Source organism: Harpia harpyja, chromosome 12, assembly GCF_026419915.1.
Source record: "Harpia harpyja isolate bHarHar1 chromosome 12, bHarHar1 primary haplotype, whole genome shotgun sequence".
In the NCBI taxonomy this organism is placed as follows: domain Eukaryota; kingdom Metazoa; phylum Chordata; class Aves; order Accipitriformes; family Accipitridae; genus Harpia; species Harpia harpyja.
This window is the reverse complement of record NC_068951.1, coordinates 21,254,067-21,274,586: the sequence shown is the minus strand read 5'-3', so window position 1 is coordinate 21,274,586 and position 20,520 is coordinate 21,254,067. Positions and strand designations below refer to the sequence as shown.

Here is a 20,520-nt window from a genome sequence, read left to right as displayed (position 1 = left end):
GCGGAGCTGCACGCTTGCCTCCCTGTACGTGTCCAGTATAGCTCCCCTCCCGCTCCGGCATACTCCCGGTTTGTTTCGCTATTCAAAAGCCTAGGGAAAACCCTCTGGTTTTAGGGGAGCTGAGGTTTTCTTTGCTGAGGGGTCCAGCGTGAGCCGGTGCGCCCACAGCTGCGCAGAGAGCCCCGGGACCCCTGGCTCTATTACTTTTTATCGTTCCGCATCTGTAGGTTGGTGTCTGACTCATCCTGCGTGGTCCAGTGGGTAATGGCACGTGTTCTGAGAAAGGCTGGCGTAGTTCTTAGTCAGTCCCACTATTCCTTAATGCCACTTTTAATCTTTAAAGCACCGTATAAACATCTGTGCCTGCAATACGCTAATCCCTGTCTGATAAAGGGGCAAACCAGGATACAGATGTTCAGCACCATCTTCTTGCGGCCATCGCAGAGGAGCACATCAGAGATAAAGCTAGCATGTGGGATATCTTGGCTGAGACCTAAGCTCAGACCACTCTGCTTTTTGTATCGCAATGGACAGGAGATTTTATTTTCAGAAAGGTGCTTCTGTTATGTTTCTTCCTTTTATTTTAAAGCAACAATGCTTGAATTTTGGCAAAGAGTTTGCTCTGCAGGTGACACATTTCCTTGCACCGGGCAGGAGCAGAGTGGGATGTACCTGGGGCTGGATGACTAAATCTGTCCTCCTGCTTCTGATGCACCCAACACTCCATGTAACGCAATGTGGAGACTGGCTCGCCCTTTTTGTTGATACCATTAACGCAGAATAAGCAGCAATGGTGCTTAGGCCAGGCCAGGTATGTAACGTTTTTGTCTTTAAGCGAGTAGAGACACCTGTGACTGCATTTTGTGTATAGTTTATTCATAGTTAGCCTAAATAGGAGGGAAAAAGGACAATTGTATAGGTGCAAACTACAGTGAAGTAATGGGTGTCACGATTTTGAAGGAGCCATCTTTGTTCTGAACCAAAACTAGGTATGTAAGGTCAGCAGACATGTACAAAACCACACAAATACACACACACAGACGTTTATAAAATGTGCAGTTAGCACACTGAATGTATGTAATCACGTGGTAAAAGATGAACCCCAGGAGTTTGTGAGCTTGTTTTCTCTTTAGAGACAGCTTAGCTTTTCCTAGCACGTGTAATCAGAGATGTTCAAACAGTGGGTTTTACACTGGTGTGAATTCTGCTGATTTACACAAGAAACATTGCACTGCTGTGGCTGCAGATGCAGTCCCCAAATCTGTCAGGCCTCTTTACTGCAGTTGTTTGTATCAGTTGTGTTTCAGCGCTAACTTAGGTTAGACATGCTGCAGCGTTAATCTAGGAAAACGTGGAGGAGCTCCCGAATTCACCTCAGTCCTGGTTCAAATGTGTCAGGACTTGGGTGATAAAACGCTGGCGGCTGCTGAACTGCAATGATTCCTCACAAGCCTCAGATCTGCATGTTTTTGAGCAAAGAAGCCGCAGGCACAGGGTGAGGACTTCTGGGTGCACTCCAGCAGTGAGCTAGCAAATCTTGGCCAAGAATGGCCAGAGCGAGCTGGCCATGGCTTAACATCCTATTTCTGTTTTGACTTGGTGGGTGCTGATGGCAAGGTATTTTACACATTGCTAGCTCTTGCTCTGCAGCATGTCTTCTTGTGTTTTCTTTGAAAAGCTGCAGGTCAAATGAGTTGACGAATGCTGGAGCTGTTTGTGCTGGGCATTAAAAATGTATGTGCCATAAATATCAGGGCATTACTAGAGCTGCTGTTCTGGAGGAGGAAGTCACTGCAGGCTATCTGCTCTAGCCCGCAGGGATAATCTGACATTTCTGCGTCGCTTTAAACAACTTCCGTCACATCAGGTGAAGCAATTCATGATAACCTCATGCATTTTAATGGAAATGTCAACTGCAATCTAGTAAAAGAAAACGTTACTTAGATACCTTGTCTAACACCTCATTGCTTGCCCATGCATGGTGGCTCCTGAAGGAGATTTCGGTAAACCCATCGACTTACCCGTATCGTTCTTTCCAGGTTAAACCCATCCTGCTGTCTGCTGATGGGGAGGTGTATGGGCACTGATTGCTCCTCAATGGAGGGTGGGAGTTTAACCTTTGCTAGAGCAGGGAGCTCTGTCCTGCCAGAGGCTGGTGCTCCCACATGTGATATAAATTACAGTTTAGCCAAGGAGCAGCACAGTATTAGCAGAGATAATGGGATCAGTGCCTTGCTGCATGTGTTTTCCTGCAAGTCCATGCATAGAGCAGTATAATGCAGCATATAATAACAGGTTCTAATTCTTTGTAGGTCATGTATGATCACTAATTCAGCTGTGGTGACAGTGGCAAAGGCAACTGTGGGAGACAATCTTGTAGCCTTGGCTACCTGCCATGTGTTTTGGAGGCCCAGGTAAGTGGCAAATCCTCATGAGATTGGGGAGTCTGCCACATAATACCTCACACACTTCTGTTTGAGCTATCAGGTGCATGTGAAAGGTCTCCGGCTCCCAGAAGAACACCCACAAAGAGATAATGCAACTCCGGAAAGTTTTAAGGACTCTACAGGCAAGTGTGCTGCCATCCATGTTCCTGGGCTTGAGTCAGTAGGTCACCCAGGCTCTCCGTGGATAATATAATCAGAGCACGGGATAAAGACATGTTGAGCATGGACAAGGTCCATTGGAAATGCTTGAGTAGTTTCTTTCATAAATGGTATAACATCTGTTGTCGTTGGAGGCACAAGTTCCTGTCAAAGAGGCATGTCATCCTTATAAATATTAATGGTGCATATAAACGGTGGTGAGTATGAACTGTGGCGGATGTTAGGTTAATGGGTGAATTGCTTCTTAGGCATCAGTTTGCTGTCATTGTACTTATTTCTACACTAACAAACTGTTTAGGGGGCAGAGCAAGCAAAGAGCTATCTTCCCCCTCCTCCTCTCCCTGGGGTCCCTTCACAAACGAAATGTGTACTGCAATTAGTCTTCTGCCTTGTCTCTGATGAAAATTAGTCCTGCTCGCAGAACCAAGGTGGAGGGGAGCATGCCTGGAACTGGAAGAGCTGAGGGCTGTAGGTGATAAATGAAGCGAATGAGGAAGGCTGTTTGGAGAAGTTTGCAGCATTCCCCATCAGCTTGATCCTAGTTGCCTTTAGTGCTGTCAATTTCTTTGCTGTTAAAAGCAGATGTTTAAGGGAAAAATTGGGTTGAATATCAGCACTGAGCTGCTCTTGGGCTTGAATCTGTTTGTTACTGCAAATTGTGTTTGCTGCCTTGAGCGCTGAGTTTCTGTTGGCCCTTTCAAAAACCATAAGGCTTTTCCTATCCTTTTTTATTTATCAGCAGACTTGGCAGCAGTGCTCATGTTCATCAGCTGGGGCACAGAAGAACAGTTCATGCCAGCCACAATGCTAATGAGTAGCATTCAAAAGGGTCTTACGTCCATTCACAGAAGAGCCCCAAGACTGCGTTTGCTGCCTGTGAAGGCTCAGGTTCCCCTTTGACTGAGAGGATGGGGCCTGCTTTCTGCCATTTCAGAGGTACTTGTGGTGATACTCAAATGCAAAAAATGGTGGGGGACCATGCTGAGAAAGTAGTGAGACCCTGTGTGCCACTTTTATTACCGTGTCATTCTTTCCCCTCAACCTGTTGGGCTCCAGTACAGATATGTCTAAACTCACATATCATTGTAAACTGCTTCAACTTGTACTATTTAGCCTGTGGGTTGTTGTCAGTGACTGTGGCAGGGTCCCGTGTCTTGTGAGGTTAAGAGGGACTGTCGCTTGGTCACATTGTGTTTGCGGAATTTATTTCAGGGAGGTGAGAATGACTATCTGAAGCAAGTACAGAGTTTTTTTCAGTTGGATTAAAAAAAAAACCAAACCTGCCTGTGGTGCTTCAGGGAGCAGTTTCATGGTGTTTCCAGGGAAGCCTCTTCTATTTGATTTCTCTAATGTTTTGGGTATTTGAAAGTTATTCTAATTATGGGGCTGACTTCATCATAGGCTTTATCCTATCTTTGTAACAGTGATGCATATATCACTGGTCCTCCTCTGCAAGATATTTTTATTAGTTCCTAAATGACTTACAGGCATCCTCGTTAAAGTACATTTTCTTCAGAGAAGGTGCTGAATCCCTTAAACACAATCCTAACTAAGGCTGAAATCTTTTTTAAATGTGTGCCCTTCAGAGCATATTTCTTCTGACATGCAGCGTGTGGCCAGGGTAACTCCCAGTCTGTACCCCTGGCAATGACACTCCCAAGTTTGTTGATGGACACGGGTTTTATTTTTATCAGATTAACATGTACATAATCAGGCTCTGAACTTTGCTCCCGTGTGTTTTTTGAAATGCTCTAGAAAATGCCTGCTTTCATAGTTTCTCACAGGTTTGCATTCACATTGCAAATTACATATCTGTAGGTGGGGGAAAAACCCTGTGCTCTCAGCGAGATGTTTGTGAGATCCTTTTTAGCAATGGCAGAATATATTTTATGGTCAGTTTTGGTAAACATGGGTCTTTTCTAAATCAAAATGAGAAATATTTTACAGGCAGAGACCAATCCCCTTTACGTGAGAGTCCCGGCACCCATTTTGGTGTTTTGTATAAATACTGGGTTTGACCCTATTGCAAGAGATACCTCACATTGCAGAGATGTGTTTCCTGGAGATGTGTATCCACGGACAACCTGGGACACGACCACAGTAACAGGTATTTGTGGATCTTGTCTTAACCATGCCATCCTCCCACTCTGGGCTGGTTGTTTCTCCAAGGAGGTGACATTTTATAGCCCAGACTCCTTTTAATGGTATGGAAAAGGACCCTTCTGAGGACTTCGTCTATTGTGTGCTATGGAAGAGAATGTCTTTTAACTGCTCTAAGTCAAGAGTGGATTTTAGCCCTTCTGTCCTGCACAGCTCATTTACTTGGCATACCACTCAGCTGATTCATGTTGGTGGTTGAGTCCCTTAATCTGCTGCAGAAGCTTCTTGCATCCGTTTTGGTGAGGAGCCATCATTTAGAGTGATGCTGGAAGGCATCGATAGGAGGTTGCGTGAAGGAAGCTTAGTGAGCAGATTTGAAAGAGGTGACGAGTGCTGCCATTCCTTCCTCTCCATATGTGTTTGCCCTTCTTTCTGGAGAAGCTTAGCACAGTTTAAGAGGACCATAATGTTTTTGAATACTTGGACTGAGAAATAGCTCTGGGACTTCAGCACAGACAAACATTACCTCTACAAGGTGCTTCTTCACAGCTTTCTGATAAAGGCAATGCACAGTTGAACCCAGTCAGCTACAGAGCAAGGGGCTGCTGCTGGCTGGAAACCCACTGCCTCCAGTTCAACTGGGAGACCAGTGTGGAGCTGGCAAGTCAGTCCCAGTAAATGTCATTTGGGCTACTTGCAGGTGTCAGAAATGGGGTGGAAACAAAAGTGTTCAAAGACATTACAAACTCTAGGTAGACATATTGTCTCCGGATGGGGCCAATGAATGTTACCTGCCTGGCTGTCTTGTTCCCAAAGGCTTGATGGGTTCCCAAAGCTCATGAATGTGATGCAGGATTACAACTTGCAGAGGAAAACATGACTTGTCTGCTTGGATAGTATTTTTCTTCATGTCTTTTTCTAGTGGGACATAGGTGTTTGCAGGAAAATGCAAAACGTTTTCCTGCTGTTTTCCATGTGCTGACTTTTGATCATGTGGAGCTGCTCAGTACTTCCACTCACCTCTCAGCAGTCATGGGGTGGTGATGGAAGGGACCTTTGGAGGGCTGAAGTGAAGGTGTTCTGCCTCCAAAATCTGTAAGAAGTGGTTGCCGTTCCCATGATTATGCCTGTGTCCATAGGCACAGAGCATTGTAGCCAGCTCACATGATGAGACACAAATCACGTAAGAAAAAAAGCTCAGGAAAGAGCAATGGAATCACAGGAAGTCAGGAACATCATATGGGCTTTTATTTATGCTATGCAGGGTGACTTGAAAGAGAAAAAAATGCCAGTTCATATAAACCAATATTATCTTTTCTAGAGAATTAGAAATGCTTTATTCTATTTTGGGGGTTAGTTTGGTTTTTTAAGCTCTGGAGAAAGGGCAGCACTATCCTCTGCAGCATGCCTTGTTTTATGGAGCATGTTAGGAAGGGGTTCATTTACTGGATGAATTCAGGATCCAGTTTAACTGGACTCTGAAATGGCTAGTTTGGGGGGGGAAGCCATTTTATTGGCTTCTGGGGATTACTTGAAGTTCTCTAAACTCCAGTAAAAATTTCTTAGCACAGCCATAGCTTCTGTGTCCTTGCAATTAACAGACAAAGCAAACACCAAGTTTGCACACATGCACGATCAGGGACTTCTGAACAAAGTCGTAGGACTAGATCCACTAGAGGCTAGTGCATGTTGCTGTATCAAATAAAAATCCCAGTGATATACAGCCTAAAACTGTAATTAGAGGGCAGCTCTGAAAAACAACATACCAACTGAAAATGCGGGCAACTTTGGTATACCGTCTGAGTTACTCTTCTTGGTTTCCTTCCATCCAACCCCTTTCAGAGGTGTGGTATGTGGTCTGCCAGGGCTCCATGAGAGCAGGGGTGGCTTGTCCCGAGAGCTGCTGAGCTGTGTGGATCCCAGCAAGCTCATTTGACAACTGTACCATCTAAACTGTCTATGGATAAAAGTAGGGCAATGAAAGGTAGGAGACCAGGCATTTGAAGAGCTGCTTGTCCCTCTTTAAGTGTTTGGTGAGTAACAAGGAATTCAAAGAGCAAGATGTTGGGGAGCAAGAGCTCTGGGGTTGTGGCTGGTGACTTCCTAAGCGCATTTGTGTCACAAGAGGCACGTGCTGGAAATGGCGCAGAAGGTGGCCCTTGCTCCACGTGGTCTATAAAATGCCCCTGGCTTATAGGGGTATATAGCACAAACTTTGTTAGGGATGTGGTTTCAGGCCATAGCAGGGAAATCACTAAAGCTTGACTTTAGAGACACCTCCAGCTCCTGCTCTGCTGGCCATCTACTCTGACGCTTCTCTTAGCTTTGCTCTTGGAGGCTTTCTGGCACAGCTTTGCTAGACTTCTCAGGATCTGGGAAGGAATCAACTCGTCAGTCCCACGCCTCTGTGTTGTGTGCCTGGGATCAAACCATTCACCTGCAAGATGCAAGCTCAAGCAGTTGGCCAACACCAAACCCACAGTTGCCTGGTCTTGAGTGGAGCCCACTTCCTGTCTCTAACACCCGTAATTAGGGACAAGCCCAGAAGGAGAAACAAGACTGATTCCTTGAAGAGCTCATCTGGAGGATCAGGAAGGACAGAGTGGATGGCTTCAGTACAAGCTCTGAGGTAGGCTTAAGCTGGGTGGAGTCAACCCTCAGGCTTGACCCTAGATGTCAATCTAAACAGATCCTCTGGGGACTTTCATTATGGAAAGCATGGGCAAAACTGCAAGTCCCTACCTGTCAAGTGCTTGAAATTCAAACAGCCCAGATTGGGCAGGTAGGGCTGAGCTGCCTCCTGCAGCTGCCTGGGTAGAGCTTTGGCCTCACCTTGACAAGAATGGAGAATCTGCTCAGCCCTGGGCACGGCAGAGACCTGCAGTGTGGTGGCTGGAGTGCAAGACTACTGCAGAGTAAGGGCACCAGCGACTGTGGGTGGCAGACTGTCAAGGCTGGACCAAGGCAGTGCAGGTTCGAATGTGCCTCTGCTCGGCCGAGGATCAACAGGTCACAGCATCCTCCAGAAGAGAGTCCTCAGAGGTGCTGATGCTGTTCCTTATGGAGCAAGAAGGCAGGCCCTTTGGGCCTGGCACTGGACTCCACAAGATGAGGGCCATTCTGTTTGGGTGGGATGTATGCTTGCCCCGCTGCCTGCCAGCTCTTTCTTCCTGTGAAGATCGATAAGCCCAGGAGGGCAGGGGACGACATGTGGTAGTGGTAGATGGCTATTGAACATGTTTCTGCCTGGTGCTGTGACTGCAGCCTCTGTTCTGGGCATGTCACACGTTGTGGCAACCAGAACTCCTGCAGTTTCTCACCTTTCTTCCTCCCATCTCTCCTGGACAGCTTTGCACCATCTGGAGCTGGGTCAGACGGATGCATGGAGGTTCTAGTCATGGTCTGCTGCCTTTACTCAATCAGCTGCTACTCAGGTATTCCTTAGTATTCTCTATACTGCCAGGAGCTTGTGGTGTTTTGGGGGGAAACTCTTCTGGTGACACATGTAATCCAAATGGCAGCCAGAAGAAGCTGTCACAAGTTTCTGCTGGCTGTCCATGTGGGTTGTGTTTAGCAGGTACTGTGAGTGCCACAACGTGTGGTTTCCTTCAGTGTCTCCCCGCAGCTCTGCTGACACAGTCATCTCTCCAAAAACCCTTCCTGTTTTCTAGAATTTTCTCTTCCACGAAAAGCTCCTTTATTATGATGACTATTTTGGTTTTACGCATTCATTTATTTCTTACGGCTTTATATAGAAGAAAAGAGTTGCAAAGAGAAGAGTTAAGCTCCAAGAAGGAACTTAACCATCTGCCATTTAAAGATGTCTGAGAGTTAAGTCTCTTGAAAGGGAGGTCTAACAAATCCGTGTGCTTAGCAAGAACCTGTCTGGAAATTGTCGGTAGGAGACATTGTATGGGTGTATCTGAAACACTCCCAACCCCCAGAGCTGATTTAAGGCTTCAGACAGGCGCTCATCCATTCTGGATCTAGACCCATCTTGTAAGGGTGGGCATGCACAGCACTCGTGAGCAGCACTGCTTCCATCAGGATAGGTATTGCCTTTGCTGTCATAGTCTCTTGGTGAGCCCAGTCCTGCATCAAGTAAGAGACTTGCTTTCAATTTTTCCTTTTAGGCCAGGCAAACCCACCTCTCGGGATTGTGAAAGCAAGGAGGGAAGGGGAACATGGGCTGTGGGCTAGGGGTTAAGAGCGGGGAACTGTGGTTTTGGGTCCTGACTCTAAGGCCTGCTTTTATTCTTTTTTTGTTGTGTCTCCCAGGAAAAGGCTTTATGATGTTCGTGTTCAGGCCCATGTGGGGAGGGCAATTGACTGGCTTACTCTAGTGCCGTCTGTCTCTGTTGTATCAATAAAGTTATTTGCACAGAATTCATCTGAAGGAGGAATTGACCTTGCAATCTTCTGTTCTAAATCAGAGTTTCGTGCTCCTTTTCCAAACTGAGCCACTACCTGAGGCTCCCCAAGGCTAGAGGGGCCCCATCATGGTGCGTGGTAAGTCCCTGGGGAGGGCAGGAGAAACATCAGTCTGTACTTGTAGCAGATTGCCGTCCTGGTGCAGCAGTGTGAGCAGGGCTGACATTCTAGACCCACATGTTTTGCATTTGAGCAGCTTATCACTAGATGATGGAGCAATGCTCAATGATCGTATTGCTCTTTATTACAAATTATTAAAAGTTCTCTTTTCACCCTAGACTGCCTAGTATTTCACTGCAACACCTCTTCCATGGTTCTGCTGGAGAGAAATTGCCTATGTAAGACTACCCAGCATCAGCCTGCTTCTGAGCTCCAGAAATGCCAAGTGCCAGACTATAGACAGGACTCTGGATTTGTGCCAATGGCAAGTGCAGTAATGTCCAATTCTGGGACCCCAGGGACGAGAAGTGTTGTGAGAATATGGAGTGGGTCTGGTAGGGAGCTGCCAACATGGTCAGGACCTGGGGGAGGTGGGCTTGTTTAGTCTGGTCAAGAGGAGGCTGAGGGGACTCTAGCAACATCCCATAACTACTGGAGGAACAGTTACAGAGTTGGTGGAATCAGGCTCTTCTTGTCGGTGGCAGATAATAAACCAAGGGTAGTGGCCACACAATGCAGCTTGCAAGGTTCAGATCAGATATTGGGAAACCCTCTCTTCCATGGGGGTGGTGCAGCACTGGGACAGGTTGCCCAGAGAGGTCAGGGAATCTCCCTCCTGGGTGGCTTTTGAGGCTCAGTTAGACAAAGGACAGTCAGCCTGGTCTACTGTTGGCGATGGCTGTGCTTCAAGGAGGTTTGGGCTAGATACCTCCACAGGTCCCTTCCTACAAGCATTTTGGTCACTCTGTTCATTCTGGTAAGACTGCCAGGATGCTGTCAGAGTTTTCAAGGAGAATTTCTGGATCTAAATATGTGGTGGTTTCTGTTTGACACAGTAACCCAGATCTAGGTGGAAGCTGTCTGCTCCAGTTTACTAGGGTAGTATGACCTCAGTATGAAGAATATTAGTTTGGGAAATGGGATGGATGTGGAAAGGAGTAACTTTTGCCCCCTGACCAGGAGGTGGGTGCAAGAGAAGGGAGGTGTTCTAGCATCCTGAGGTGGCTGGAATTTCGTTTGAACCCACTCCGAATTTTGGAATAGACGCAAGGCAAAGTTTGCTGTGGCAGCAGAAGGCCTCTTGTAGTGTGTGTGCAGCGCTGTGTGCAGGAGACCCTGGAGCAGTAGCAAGCTGCCTCTTTAGCACTTGTGCAATACAAGCAGCCAGTGAAAGAGAGGAGGAGTGACATTATCTTTAATATCTTTTGTGATGTACTGTGAGCCTCCAGGGGAAAGTCTCCTTCCACACTTGCCATCTCAAAAGGTTTTCTGGGAGTTGTGAAGCCTGATTCCCCAAGTTTTTCTGTTGTCTGGTTGGACCCTCTCTCCTTCGTGCCCATCCTTCGTTCTTCTGCATCTCAGCAAAAGGTGAACTCCTGTTGCAGGACCGCTCACCTTGGCCCAGATGCCCATGTTCACAGAATTTACAGGACCTCATAGTTTTTTAATTCCTTGGTCCTTTGTTAAATTTAGCTTGAGAAGCCAAACATTACTGGGGGAGGACTGACGGGCTGAGGGGGAGACTGAGGCTTGCAGCGGGATTATTTCTTTTTTCTTCTCCTCTCCTCCCCTAAGGAGAGTCCAGGGAACCCAGCAGTTTACCCATATCCTCTTATCTGCAGATCTTGAACTTAATCATCACAAATATGTCATCATTGCTGAAGTCATAATTAAGTTCAGCATTTTGCTGTCAACATAATTGCATGAACCATCTTCTTTTCTTGCTATGTCTTGAAATACAGTCTGTTTTATAGAGTCTCTGCCAAGTTATTCAATTTTAATGCAGTTGGAATCAGGTTTTTAAAATGCACCTCAAACACAGTAAATACTTTGAGTTCCCAGGGCCAGCCTTGTTTGTGTATATGAATGAAATCAACCAAACAAGCCAAGCATGAAGATGTCATGCAGTTGAGCCCTACTGAGCGGCTGCGTACTCGGTGGCACTGAGATGTCTCAGTGTCCCCTGGCTGTACCGCAAATGCTGGTGACACTCCAGGAAGACCTGTAAAATTTTCACGTTTCTTTCTTAAAATCCAGGTTGCCAGAAGAGGCTTGTCCTCTAGTGAATTGCATTCCTTCAGCCTTACTATGTTTTCACAGCATAGCCTTGTCTTTGGGGAGTTAAAAAGAAGGGGCACCTGGCCCTGCAGGGTGCTGCTGAGGACGTCCTGGGGGGCTGGTGTGAGGGGTGCCCCCAGGAGAGCCCTCTTGCCCCCTCAGCTGCCCATGAGCTGTTCTGGGATGTGATTCATCTGGACAGACAGACAATTCCCTTTGCCAGGATAAGCTGTAGCTCAGCAGGGGGCTTTTCTGGCAAATGCTGTACAGTTCTAATTAGCCTTTGGTTGGCCTCCAGCATTTGTTTGTTTGTTTGTTTTTCTTGCACTGAGTCATCTCACTTGGAAGATACGAGCAACATGTCCAGGCAGCGTCCTGCGCTGCCTGTTTCAGACATTACCCGTGTTGTTGCTGATATAACCATCCCATAAAGAAAAGAGGGATAATTCTCATCTTCCCCATTAATGCCTGTCCCCTTTCGAAATCCTTAAGGAAGAAAGCTGGGTTTGTATTATGGCTCCCTCTACTCCCTCCTTTACCTCAGACAGCCACATTGGTGTATGAAACACACAGAGGAGCTGAGGTGCAGAGAGAAAATCACCTGGTCTGTATTCCCCATGACGCCCACCAGGATTGTGAAGAGTAGGGACATGCTGCTTTTCTGTCTGCTGGACCTCCAACACCTGAGGAATGATGGTGGCCAGAGAGCCGAGGGAAATGAGGCTGTCTGGAAGGGAGTCATGCGCACTGCCGGGTCCTTGGGGTGATGGCAAGAGTGATCTCTTCCAGGTTACATCCTCTAGAGATTCAGGGGCTACTGCGTGTGCTGTTTCCAAAAGGACTGATAGTCTAAACCTGTGCTTGCTGCAGTGTGCAGGGAGGTGAGGCTTAGAGGAGCGTGCAGCGCTGGCCTGCTGCTGGCTGGCCTTGTTTGCTCTAGTGGGTGCTCCAGGACAGTGGCTTGCTTTGTGTGACACAGGACCGGGAGGAGTTGCGTTGTCTGCCCACAAGCTCTCGAAAATTGCATCTGTTGTTACAGGAAATGACAAGAGGAAAAGCAAAGCAGAGGTAACCTGCCCTTTCCAGAGATACGCGGCAGATCATAAGATTGGACTACATCCCCAGATCATGGACCACTCGTGAGCCGCGTGTTTCTATCAGCCACATCCTGCATCTTGTGGGAACTCTCTGGAGATCACACCAAGCAGGTGAACTTTAGAAGTGTGATGTGAGTTCATTGCTACCCTTATGATCTGATTGAGTGACCCTTTGCTTGCAAGTGTACCAATGATACTTGTGAAACCATATCCTCTGTCAGGGCTTCCTTACTGCTGGATTGTTTTGTTAGAGCACTAAAATTGGATGTCTCGTCTACTGTCTTGCGGCAGCCGTCTCTTTTGTTGGATGATTTGTCAGCTGCTGTCTGACGTCCATCCTGCCATTCCTTCCCCTCTTCCAAGAGAGCCATTGCATTATAGCGGCAGTCACACCTCTGTGTATATGATGCCATTGATAAATTCCAGTCTGGCTCAAGCAGGAGGCATGGTCCTGAGACAGCCCTTTTGAAGGTCTGCCGTGATCTCTCCCTGCCAGCTGGCTTGGAGGTATGTTCTGTATTAACGCTCCTTGATCTGTCTGCTGGTTTTGACACCGTCGACCGGGATGTCCTTGTGGAATGCTCTGAGCAGATGGTGCATCTGGCTGGGGCTGCTTCAGGTTGATTCAGATCATATCTTGGGAAGAGTGGCTCATTTGCACATTCCATTCCTTCCAGTGGGTTTCTGTCTGCTGCATGGCTCTCTGAGGGGACCCTCCCATTTTAGCGCCTATTGATCTATTTTGGCTAAGCTGATTAAGCATACACTCGCTTCTGGCTGCCTTCAGGCACTCCCCACTCTCCCTGGTCCTTTTCCCATCCTGTCACTCCAGCAAAGCAGGGGCATATTTGCAGCTTTTTTGAGGGTATGTCAGTGCAAGTAGTGTTGGTCTTGGTGGATCGGTGCCCTAAGAGATCCAAGCAATGCCCAGCCTGTCTTAGGAAGGGAAGGGTCTGAGTGTCATCCCTGTGTACATTGCTCCAGATGTGTACACCTGGCTACTAATATCTCTGCTACTATCTCCACCACAGTGCCAAATCTGAGTGGTACTGTCATCCAGTGACTGATTTGTTATGCCAGGCCCTGCCTCTGCTGTTGAAAATCCTCAAGGGATGTTAGCCCCTAGGGTCACTGTCTGATGGAGATGGGCCAGCAGTCCCAAATACTCAGGCTGTACGATTACTCATGTATCACCTGCTTGTTGGTATAGTGTGGGGGAATTTCTGGCTCTCCATAGTATTTGGATGCTATTCTCTAGATGCAAATCTTCTAGATTTGCTCTACACTTTAGTGGTGTAACATTATAAGGATTGACAGACCAGTATACACCTTTGGGCTTCAGACGTGTGTAAGAGCTGTGGCCAAAGAAAACAGCCCTTTTCTGAATACAGCAAACAGAAGTTATTTGGGCTTGAGTAGGCCTCTTTTATATATAGGACTTTTGTTCTTTAGTTTGCAAATACTGTCATCTAAATACTTCTATAGACTGGAAAAGTGAGGTGGAGAAATTACATGACTTCCCCCAAAGTCACACAGTAGACAGCTGGCAGATGTAGTAACGACCCAGCCCTTCTGTTGCCCTACCCACCCGAATGCATTGCTGCTGTACTTTTCCTTCCTGAGACACGGCCCATGATATTCCTTTATGTAAATCCCCTTCCCTTGTTCTTTCTTCCTTCCAGCCTGTGGGGTGAGGTGGAGGGGGGATAGATTTGGTCAGGCTGGGTTGCTGAGCTCCATCTGGAAGACAAAGCTCCACAACTCACCCTACTTGCAACCAACACCCTGCTCAAGGATTTCAACAGATGAGCCAGCTGTTAACAGGAGTAAACTTGGTTGGTATATTCTTACGATCTCCAGTACTGGGCTAAAAATCCACCTTCTCCCCAAAGGCGACAAACGCTGTCAGTTGTCACACCTTGCGTCCGCACTACGCAAACTCTCATGACTCAGAGCAGCGATTTCAGGATGAAACTCCAGAGGTTTCTTCTTTATGGGCTACATATTGTACCTGAACTTTATCATGAGTGAGGCGATCCTAGCCCATCTATTGTTACATTCCCCACCCGGAATTCAACACGCAAGCAATAGCGGTGTAATAAAAGCCAACAGACAAGCTGGTTGCTTGGCTCGGCTTTGAAGTGGGAGCGTTTGGTGCTTTGCCATGCTCCCGTCGGGGCTCTGCTGCGCGTCCGCCTGGGCCATGGGCAGAGCAGGTGGGTTTGGGTGCTGCACAGCCCCTGCTCTCCAGGGCTGGAGTAGTAGGTTAGTAGGTGGCTGGGTGGAAATAAAGAGACCCTGTTTGCATCCCCATTGCAGGAGGGAGCTCAGCCCCTCTCAGACAGCAGGGAACCCCACACCATCATGCCACAGGTCCACGGATACTTGACGGTTTCACTCTTCATGGAACCACTTTGCTGAGTTTTTTTCTTTCAGTTCATCCATTTTTCCTTGGTGAAATCTGTCTCCCGAAACTGCACTAAAGGTACGCACTGGAATCAGCGGATCCTCTTGAAATCTTCATGCATCAGCTCTGGCTTTAGATTAGCTGTCGTCCCATGGAAATCTGGGCAGTGTCTGTCATGCCTCCCAGGGGGATGTATTTTGGCAGCTTTACTTCTGAATCTTCTTTTACCTGGCTTTTCACTGAGTCTAGCTTCATTAAATTTAGGAGGACTTCGTGTGGATTAAGTGCTGTGCACTGTAATTTAGCAGAATCTAGCCTGCTCAGAGCAAACCTGGGCCATTTCTCTCTATTGCTCTTCATTTTCTTTAAGTATAACTGTGCTGCATAAAAGCTGGTCCCACGATGGTCTGAAGACAGGAAAAAGTCTGGAGCTTGGCACGATTGCCTTTCACACTTGATGCAGAGTGCAAAGGAGGATGGGGGAGAAACCAATCATCCAAGCAGCAATTAAAAACACCCAGGGGAAAGTTTGTGAGCTTTTGTTTGGGGTTGCGTGAGATAACCTCTCTCTTGCACTTTTGAGGAGAATGGGGCAAAGTACTCCCTGCCTCACCACGTGCAGGAGCAGGGGCAAGGGACAGCGCCAGCCCAGCTGCGCCAGGGAGGTGGGGAGAGGGCTGCAAATGCAGGAGATGAGCAAAGGGAAAATGAGTTAACCCAGCAGCATTGCAGAGGAAACCAGCGGCAGAGCTGAGGGCAGGGGCCAGCTGCCCTGTGTGGTGGTGTGGGACTGTGTGTTCTCCCTCAGGACACCGAAGGGTTGCTGTGTTCTTGAATGACTGTGTTTCTCCTTTCTCCTGATCATAAACCAGAATGGCATCTGCACGCAATCCCTCCACCCAGCCTGCAGCAGCCAGCTCCTGCTCTGTACAGAGATAGGAGCCAGGGCCGTGTACGCCCGCGCTGCCTCAGAGCAGCTCACCTGGGCTGAAATTTGGCTTTGCCCAGCTTTTAGAGGCATTGGTTGCTCTTGCAGTCAGTACTTGCAGCTAAGCTGTCAGCTGTGGATTTGTTTCCTAGAGCTTGTTCAAATGTGATTTCAGGGTTTCAGTAGGCTTTTGCAAATAACACACTGACTTAAAGGGAAGAAGGAAGAGATGCAGCTTTTGGAGAAGAAAAAACCTGTGGGCATCAGTGTTTTGGTAGCTCCCTCCCAGAGAACCTGGTAAAAATCCCTGCGCATGTGCCCTTCTTTTTCAGAGCCCAGCAATTGCATTGAGTGTTTGCCCTAGCTGCCAGGAAATTTCGGGTTATCCTATACCTAGTATATTTACCTTCCAAGCGGTCTGGGATGCAGGGGGCATGCAGCAGCTGTTGTACTGTGGTGTTGTACAAACACAAGGCAGGTGTTAGCTGGCATCTCGTCTCTCGTATGTCGAGTGTAATTGCAGGAGCTGCCACGTTTCCGCCAGCTGGGCGAGTCCCTGATGTATTCTTGTGGGTATTGTATTCCCGTAAATATAGATTGTCATACTGCACTGAAATGCTCTCCCCATCAGGATGTTCCCCACCAGTTACCACTGTGGATGAGCCCCTTGCTGCACTCTGATTTCAGATACGAGCAGAGAGGTGTTGCAAACCCTGCCCATGCTGAGGCTTTCCAGTGGGCCATCTGTGCGGGCATGGGGAGCTGGACTGTAGGGCTTTGCAGACTGGTTTACCCTTCTGATCCCAGTTTGAAAAGGGCTGCCTGTGGTCAGTCCCTCGGCAGGCTCTGGCTGTATCTGAAATTTCTGACTCCCATCCTCTGGGGTTGGGATGTGGGGTCACTCAGAGCAGGTTGTTCCTAAGTGGAGCACGACCCATACGGGGAAGTCTTCATTAATGGCAGTCATTCCCATGCTTGTTTTTCTCACAGGTGTGATGTATGTGTATTATTTTTGGCCTCCCAAAGCAGGTTTGGTGGTCAGCCATGCCAAAATTACATGTGAAAGGAGGTCTTTCAAAGAAACCAGCATGGAGTTTCTCCTCCCTGGCCTGCCTGTGCTGCATCTCCTCCAGAAGACACTTCACCTCCTTTTTTGCAAATTATGTTCCTGTAACGCAAATGAAGAAACCACCCGAAAAGCAAGTAAGGGCTCCCCGTGGGCTGAGTTGTAAGCAACTGGGGAATCATGGATCTGGTAAAGGGGTTGGTTATGCAGACTTTGGACCAGATCAGAATCCCAAATTCCCCTGGTCTGGGAAAGGGGTGGGGTGCCAAAACTCAACTCTGAAAATGGCTTTTCTCCCTATGAATAGCCACTGCTGATGTGAGCTGAGAAGAGCTTGCAGTCCCCAGGCAGACGAGGTGAGATACGCTCCTGTCCAGAGGCAGATCTGCAAAGGAGGATAACATGGTGGGAGCACAAGGTGTGGCAAAATTGCTGGAGAAAATGGTCCCCGGGAGTCAAAATGGGAGTTCCCGTGTGTTGCAGGCATCAAAGCAGCCCCCTGAGTGCAGGTGGGAGCCTGAGCCGGCCCCCGCGCTGTGGCCAGACTCCACATGCCTCTGGTTTTCTTACTCATGCCTTAATCTTTTTAATCCCTTGGGCAAAATCATAAAAGTAATTGTAAAAACTTTGGCAAGGCAACGGGAGGAGAGGGGAAGCACGGGGGAGATCTCTGTCCTGGCTGCTCTGTCAATGCTGTAGCTGCCCCAGGCAGAGCTCCCCCCTTCCCGGGGACACCCGTGCAGGGACCTCCTGTCTGTACTCACCCATCTCCTCCCTCTTAGCTGTGTTGGAAACGTCCCTTGGAGAGAGTGGAGACCGTGGAAAAGAAACACAGGCCCTCACCACATCAGGTGTCCTCACTGATGGGCTGCTAGAGATGGAGGGACACCTCTGGAGAAATGCTGCTGCAGAGACCAACGCTGTGGCTCCGTTGCCCTGAGATGGGTGATGCACCCCATCTCTCTTCTGGAGAGTGTATTCTTCACTTTGAGGCTGCAGCATCACTTGGAAAATGAGATTAGGGCAAATACTTTTTTATATCCGCCAGACAAGAGCACTGAGCTGCTGGGTATTTGATATGTCGGAGTGATTGGTCTCGCAGCTCTCTGCCCGCAGAGGCAATGGGCAGCTAAGCCAGGGCGCTTAGCATCAGGAAATGCCTCATAGCACAGCAGTCTTTGAAGGCAAATGTGACCCTTTGATTGACAGCCCTAAATCTGACTGGACTTAAAATAGGAACTTCAGCACTAGCTCTCTGGAATTCAAGCCTCCATAATCTTCATTTTTTTTGGCCCTGCTTAATTCTGATTTCAATATACAAGGATTATAATTAGGCAATCTGCAAATGGAAACCATAAAAAAAAAAAAGTAAGGGTGCTGGTGGTGTGCTGTGGAATAACAGCTCTGTGTTTGCCCCGTTTGCTATTTCCCTGGGCCATCAGAGACAGGATGCTGTGTTAGGTGGACTCCTGCTCTCGTTGAAAGCAATTCTTATGCTCTTGCATCATAACAGGTATTTGAAGCAATGGTGCAAACAGAGGAAATTCCTGTCTCTAACCTGGCACCCAGACACCAAACATTCCTGCACACGTATATCCCACAACTCAGAGGGTGTCCAGGCCAGAGGCCAAATACATCAGTCCCAGAGAAATGGTGGGCAAAGCCTCATGCTAAGAGCTCTCCTCTGCTGCTCTGTCTTCCTCCATTTCCAGCTGCCTACAGTATTTTTGATCCCTTACCTCAGCCAAAGCACCTTCTGCATCTGTATTTTACCCCTGAGATGGGAGTTTTTCACTGGCCATTGAAATAGTCCTTTGTACCTGCTTTGCAGAGGACCCCCGGATCAAACAGCATCACACTGTCAAGTCTGGTCAGTGCAGGACATTGGTGGCAAAGGTCTGTTTGTTTGTTTGATTTTAATGATGCTGCTTCACTGCAAAATCCCTACCAGTTATACCAGCATAAAAGCGCTGGGTAAACGAAGCTGATTTTGCTTGTCTGATGTGTTGATTCCACTGGTGGATTTTGCTGTGGTGGGGAGTTTTGCCAGTATAGCTGCACCAGCAAGACTGGTTAGGTGCAGGTGAGAGGGGCTGGATGCATATCAATTGATTGGCAGCCAATACACCCTATCTCCCTGTTCAGTGACTGCTGTCTCAGTGATATGAAGAGTGAGGCCGTTTGCTTCCTAAGCCAGTATTCAATGTGTTGTGGGTAAGGCATGGACAATCCCTGCTCATATCTGGAAGCAGGAATGCATGGTGGCTTCCCATCGTTGGGAACAGAGTATTCGTCAGGGAACTCCCTATATGTGCGTGTGTGGACTTATGCTCACATGCCCATACCCCATCATACCTTGAGGTTGAGGGTTTCTCTTGAGAGTGCCCCAGAGCCAGATATTTCAGCACCCAAAGCCTGAGCTGAGCTCTCTGTAAAACCCAGGTCCTCAAGCATGCAGGGAGCCCTCCGACAGCATTGTGCCGTGGCCTGTCGCCATGTCCTGGAGGTCTGTGCAGGCTGTCTGCAGGCAAGCCTTTTGGCTGATCGTTTTTGCCACCTTGACTTGCATTCGAGCACTTTGAGAGTCATCTGCTGGGGAGCCGCCAGTCACATGCTGCTTCTGTTTGGGTCTGGGTCATGCACAGACACGCAGGGGAAAGCATTCCTTCCCTCCACCTCCTTATCTCCCCCAGAGGAATGCAGCGCCTCCTTCATTTAGTGTATACACACCGTGCTCTGTCGCTAGGAATGGCCAGGGCAAAACAACCTTTTGAAACGACTTTTTTGGATTTGGGGAGAGGGGGATGCTAGAGAGGAGCTGATGTTTTTGAGGGTGCTGGAGAAGGAGGGGAGCATGGAAATAATTAGCATTCTTATCCTTCTTTTTCCTGAAAAAAAAAAAAGAAAAAAAAAAGTCCTCCTGCTCTCACACCTGTGAAGTGTTCCTTCAAAAAAGGCAAGGCCCCTTCTCCACAGCAAACAAGCTGCATAATCTCAAAGCTATTTCGTCCTGCCTGTGAGTGCAGTAAATCTTTGGAAGCCTGAAATGAAATCTGCCCTGTCTTCCCCCCTGTGCCAGGTTAGCTGTCTCTGTGCTGTGTGTGAGGGGCACTCTAGGAGCTGATCTCGGACTCCTTCAGAATACCTGGGAAGCCAGGACACGCTAAAAAATGCCGCGGTAGAACTCTGATGGCAGCATGTACAGGGTGATTTGCTGCTCGCCTTATGCTCCATTTATTTCTCTGTCTGCGGTTGTTTCTCTCTGCTCCACTGCTGCGGGTTTCACCGCTGCTTTGGGCTGGTTCTTCTGCCCTCAGTATTGGTGACTTTATTGTGGAAAATCATAGGGAGGCTCTTGGAGAAGCAATTATTTTGTGTGCTGGCTTTAGTCTCCTCATGTTTTGCTGCCTCCTGATCTTTCTGTTTCCCAAGTAGTCTGACCAGATATTTCTTTATGTGTGTGTGTATAGGTATGTACAAACATGCATGCACATACACCCATGTATGTATATATACACACACATACACACAGAGAGGAACACACATACGGAGATATATGGTGGGCCAAAGAGACTGTGTTAGTTGTTGAGTTACTGCAGTGTCCCTTAAAATGAGTGTGTATTGCCTTCACGTATTTATTGAGAAGAGCTTTTCCCATATATGTGAAG

The 20,520-nt window shown here is 47.9% G+C and overlaps 1 long non-coding RNA gene across 6 annotated transcripts in view; it reads left to right on the top strand.

The window, feature by feature from the left end:
- The first annotated feature begins 154 nt into the window (after positions 1-154).
- The window catches only part of LOC128149196 (uncharacterized), a 42,117-nt gene continuing 21,751 nt past the window's right edge, over positions 155-20,520 (top strand). For 4 of the 6 annotated variants that reach the window (XR_008237563.1, XR_008237565.1, XR_008237567.1 and 1 more), the window contains exons 1-3: positions 5,593-7,335; positions 8,055-8,140; positions 12,394-12,562. This is a non-coding gene — a long non-coding RNA (uncharacterized LOC128149196). Of the gene's footprint in view, positions 2,788-3,345; positions 3,543-5,592; positions 7,336-8,054; positions 8,141-12,393; positions 12,563-20,520 lie in introns of those variants that run through there. The other 2 variants (XR_008237564.1, XR_008237566.1) reach the window with 2 other exon arrangements.